The sequence below is a fragment of the Nelumbo lutea genome, chromosome 1, assembly GCF_056320005.1.
Source record: "Nelumbo lutea isolate HS-2025 chromosome 1, American lotus-T2T, whole genome shotgun sequence".
NCBI lineage: Eukaryota > Viridiplantae > Streptophyta > Magnoliopsida > Proteales > Nelumbonaceae > Nelumbo > Nelumbo lutea.
Window position 1 is genome coordinate 37,771,583 of NC_142684.1, and position 5,599 is coordinate 37,777,181.

General features: G+C 36.2%; 1 long non-coding RNA gene across 2 annotated transcripts; it reads right to left on the reverse strand.

The window, feature by feature from the left end:
- Nucleotides 1–434: 434 nt before the first annotated feature.
- On the reverse strand, nucleotides 435–5,278 carry LOC148874313 (uncharacterized). Of its 2 annotated transcripts, XR_016105310.1 has the most exons (5): nucleotides 4,627–5,180; nucleotides 3,315–3,365; nucleotides 3,011–3,082; nucleotides 1,359–1,495; nucleotides 435–622 (listed from the first exon to the last, which is right to left on the reverse strand). It is a non-coding gene; the product is annotated as an uncharacterized LOC148874313 (long non-coding RNA). The 2 variants fall into 2 exon arrangements; XR_016105311.1 differs by lacking the exon at nucleotides 3,011–3,082 and having other exon boundaries at nucleotides 4,627–5,278.
- Nucleotides 5,279–5,599: the final 321 nt, after the last annotated feature.

The window sequence follows — 5,599 nt, forward strand, 5'->3', positions numbered from 1 at the left end:
TTGCCTTGGAGGGTCGGTCAAAGGCGGTTTAAATTATTCTAAAGCGGTGGTCACATCAAGCCGCCAACTTAGCATTAATCAAGCGGTGGTTTTGACTGCCGACTTAGATGTCAAAAGACTACCACTTAAGTTTTTTGCCAAACTCCTTCGGGTTCTTAGGTGGCAGTTCAAACCACCAGCTTAGGTGTTAAACGACCACTGCCTTAGGTGTTGTTTGTGGCTAAACCGGTGGTTGCAAGATCGTCGGCTTAGATCTTTAGTTTTTTTCATTTTTATTAATACCAAGTTCATAGCTAAGCCGACGGACATGACCACCGGCATAAACCATTTTTTTTTCAAAAAAAATCATATTCCCGCTTAATTGCATCATTTTTGTGGTACCTGAATTGTTTATTGATTTAGCATTTCCATACCTAATTAATATAGCAAAACCATTTGATAAAAATCAAATTAAAATGAAATCTATTAATTCAAAGATTATATATTAAATTTTCCAAAAGACATTGTTCAAATACAATATCCAATTGACATATAAATAGTACAAGAACTTAAAAAAATAATCAAATTCTCTAATAATGCAGCACATCTTCCAATGCAAATCCGCTTAACATATTGGTCGAACCTGCAAATCAAAACATATAAATATTAGAATCATATTCAAGTATTTTAACTATAAAGATAAGAATAGTAACTAAAATTTACATGGGTTGAATTTTAAGCAATTAATTGGAATATCAAATAGTAGTTCAAAATATTCTATAGCATCCATAAGGGCATACTAGTAATGAATCACTTATCAAGGGCAAACAACATCAAATGTGAGCAGATTCAATCCTCACAAAACTGTGCTCACACCATTCTCACAGCCCTTTTCAGCAATGCACTGGGAACATCTCCATGTTATCGATACAACCTTCTGTTTGATCATCCAAAATATATACACTTCAATAGAAGGTGCCAACTAACTTTCTTGATTCTCACAGCCCTTTTCAGCAATGCACCAGGAACATCTCCATGTTATCGATACAACCTTCTGTTTGATCATCCAAAATATATACACTTCAATAGAAGGTGCCAACTAACTTTCTTGTAATGTATGGATGGATATTACAGAGACTTGAGGTTGAATCCTGCCTTCACCTTGGTTTGGGAGAGAGCTACCCCATTAGCCCACAAAAAAATAAGAAAAAAGGATTTGACAAATCTAATAGATGCCCTACAATTTGAGAATTTCGGCCCCATTAGCAATAACCATTTGAGCAATGTGAAATGTTGTGCCTTACATTAAGCCTTAAATATCATCTACTAGCATACAAATAAAGAAGTTGATGGGTTAAGAAAGGATGTGAAAGTATCACCTTCCTCCCTCGAATAACAACCCCTGGTTCTCCTTGGATCACCATATACTTTGTGCCACCGAGGTGTAAGCCAGTTGGAGCAAGCGATCCAGGTTCAGCAAAGTCATTCATGATGGAGTTATTTCCTCAGGCTTAAACTACAACAATAACACATAAGAGCAATGGGTTATGATTCCCAAAATAAAAATAACAGAAATAAACAAGAGCAAAATCATTAATACAAAATCTTTCTTTAGGGTTAAACTACACTACAGTCTACACTACTGGAAAATTGTCTTAAAGCTGAATAACCCATTATTTTCTAAATCAATAAAAATCATCGCCAAGTTTTCCCCTGAAAGGAAAGCCAGCCAAAAACAGTGGATATCAAACTTATGCTCTGATATAAAATGATTAAATATATGGTAACTAATTGCTGATTTTATTAGGATTAGCTTGAGAATCAGTTTGACATCAACAAAAACAACAGAATAACACCACCTTTTGGATCTGTTTGGATTGGAAGACTGCGGGAATAAGGAAAACAAACTTAGCTTGTCAAACTATAAAAACAAGACTCCGGCAGGTCGACTCCATGGTTCTTATGTGTCTCTTGCCCAAATTATGACTAGTCTTTCCAAATATTTTTCAACTAGAATATGATGAAAGCATGATATGCTAGATATTGGCTTACAGAATTATGTGGCTGAAAATTTCCTAATTTAACACCCATGTCCTGTCTCCCTTTAAGGTCACCTACTTCATTCATATGATGAAGCTGCATGCAATATCTTCCAATTTCTGGTTGGAAAAGAAATGCATAAGAAATTCGACCACATTATAAATTTCCACGAAAAAATATGATGTTATAAGATCTTACATGGGTATTAAAGGATCTGGGTTTGCCATCAGAAAATCATGAACCTTGTGAAGCAAAAGTTGCAAATTATTTATTAATAATATAGCCTGCATATGTTCTTGATATAAACTGAAGAGCGTAGGATGACTTATATGCATGAATTAAAATCTTTCAATCAGTCAAATTGGTCAAAGTTGGATTTCCTTTTTTTTTAATCAATTTGATGAAATGGCCAAATGGGGTTTCCTAATTTTTCTAATTAATCTAGATTTATTATTCATTTCTCTAATGATGAAGTTGCATGCTGACTGCTGTAATATGGTTTTGAATCTTTGGTATTACAGCTCAATATCCACGGATACAGCTTGGTGTTCATATCTTATGACTCAACTGGGGCTGAAGCATTAATCACTTGATCTTACCAAAGGATCGGTCACTTGGTAGAAAGAGTCTGTTATTAAGATATAGTCAAAATCTATGTTGAAGTTAAGTTATATAGTTAGGGAAAGTGACAAAACAATCAAATTCCAATGAGTAGTGCTCTAGCATTCCATGTCACAAGCTATGACTTGGATATTTTTCCTTTCTTTTAGTTTGTGGTGGGCCTTTGGTTCTAGAAACCTGTAGGATTTGCTTATTTGGCATGGTACAGGAACATTAATTAATTACCATAATCTAATTGATTTTTGATTCAGAGGACATCTCATGGTGCCCCTCTTGAAGGTACCCAAGTACCTCCCATAGGAGATGTAGCATGGGTATCCATTTCTACAAAGGAAAGACACTACTGTAATTGCAAGTAGTTCACCAATACCTTGGCAATAAAGCTCTTTGAACCTACAATGACAGATACAATTGGCGCACCCAAACCTTTAGACAGACAGACCTGTTATACATGTTCAATCAAGATATAAAGATGTAGAAATCAAGTCATTTTATAATATAGTGGGGGAAAATGAACCATTAAACAAAATTAAGGTACGATTTCTATGAGTTCACACAAGGCTGTTGACCTTGCATGTCAATCAGGTAAATGTAGAAGAGATTTCACTAAAAAGGGAAGAATAAAAGCAAGGGAAATAAAGGTAAAATTGCAAAATAATTAAAGAGAACTATACCGAAACTGAATCAGCAGCTTGTACAAGCCTACTGACAGGAACTCAAAGGGCCTGACACCAAATATCAAAGTTAGAACTGCAGAAATAGTAACAACAAGCATATGAAATGACATCGCATAGCAATACTGCAACATTAAAGGAAATAATTAGAGTTCCTTGCCCATCAATTGAGAGCAATATAACTTTTTTTGGGGGGTGATTTCCTCAGAAGCTTTGGAGATAACCATCATGAAACGAATGCATTCATGAATCTTTCTCATCTTTCCTTCACAATCATTAGTTGCTAGATATAGAAACTAAGCATGTTCGGGTCATATCTGAATCCAACAGGATGCATATCTGAATTTCCAATTTCCAAAGGGAATCGCATTTGAACTGAGCATGTTCGGGTCATACATGCTTTGAAATGGAGTTGTGAAGAAAGGATCATCAAAAGGAGACCCTATTTAGCCTATCTTGTAGAGAATGCCAGAGAGCACTAATGACATGAGAATTGTGTCACATAGCCATTAATAGAACAATCAACAAGTAGCACCATTTTCGCTAGCTAGCTGAAAGAGGATACAGGATGACCAAAATAAAGTAAAATAAAATAAAACAAAAAATTAAATTATCGGTAATAGTCATCAAAGCTATATTCATCAATCTTTGAATGGATAAAGATTGAAGACAGGAGTGCATAAGATGGCCCTTCCATATCAGCTCACTGCAAAGCTATAGCTTTAAATGTCTTATTCCTAGCCCACCCTGTGACTGAGGTTTGCAGATTTGCTCCCAACCCACTAAATGGTACTTGTGAGCCTCTTTCCAGCCTTTCTAAAGAAAGTTTCTAGCTCCCATCCCACCCTGTACTGTGGTCTAGTAATATTTGTTTAGCTTTTTCTACAATCATAACAGGGTTAGGGGTTTTGTCTTAGAATATGAACTCATTTTTGCTTGTCCATATTGTCCACAAGAGGAAAGAATTTTTTTCCCACGTGTCTTTTATTCTATAACCCACTTTAGAGAGTATTAAACAGTTCCACCAATCTAGAATTGATATATCTTCATCAATAGGACCAGGACAACATTGATCTGTTATCAATTATACCTGCTTAGCAAACAAAGGATCAATAGGGAAAGTTTGTACTGGGCTGTTTTGTAATTTTTCACTACTGTTGTCTCTATAATTTTCTTGTATTTTTCTTTTAAGGAGAGGAAAACTCTCCCATGGAATTTTCTCACCACTATACATTATTAGTATAACTTGGAAACAATGAATTTACACTAGGTGAAACATCATCTAAAAAGATTATTGACTTTGCAGGGTTACCTCAAAAAATGTAAAGCTGTTGACAGTAATTTGGTGATGGTAGAACATAATCTTCTTCCGGTGGGATCTCCGCCCTGTAGCAACCGGGAACGAAGGACTTCCGCATTATCTTCTTGGTCATTTTATTTGTTGGCAAAACTTCAAACCCAGAATCGATGACAAAGCAATCGATCGCAGACCAATCAAAATAGAAGAACTAGAAGAGATGGACAAGTGATCGCCGGGATGGTGGAAATGGGTTTGGGTTTAGAAGATCGGAGAAGAAAGCCGAGATTGAGAACGAATAATCCAATGACCGACCAACCACTCCTCACAGAGTCGTTTCTGCAAAGTGACGCATGATGGAATGGACAAGCTTGCTCTTGTTATACCTCTCCTCACAGAGTCGCATGCGTCGATATCTTCCTCCGAGACCTCTCCTCACAAGCTTGCTCAATCCGTTTGCCGCCATTTCTAAGGAGTTTCAAGGGCTCCATACATTTAGAGTAAAGGGAACGAGAAACAAAGATTTAGGTTCTGGTCTTAAGTAGTTTTAGACCGGTTAAAATGCAGTTCAAAATTAAAAACTATAATTCCAATTTATAAAGACCGCCGCTTAATTCATATTTAATTTTCTAGGCGGCGGCCTTTGAAGGAACGCCGTTATTATAGCGGCAGTCTTATAGACCGCCGGATCCATTGACTTTAATACACGCACTATTATGATGTTAGTAGACCCAAGTAATAGAATCATTTCTTCATTATCTAGTTCTTTAAATTTCACTAAGAGTGGCAGCTCGTTCTGATGTGGCATAAATTCTAAATGAGGCTCTGGATCCCTGAATTTGCTGAATGTATCATCACCATGGTAGAACTTACCCTTTGATAGAGTGTGGACGGAATGGCTCCTAGTGAATGCAACCATGATATTCCAAGTAAGAAGTTAAAATTAGAAAGTGCATAAATTACTACAAAAGTCACTTGAAAGTGCATG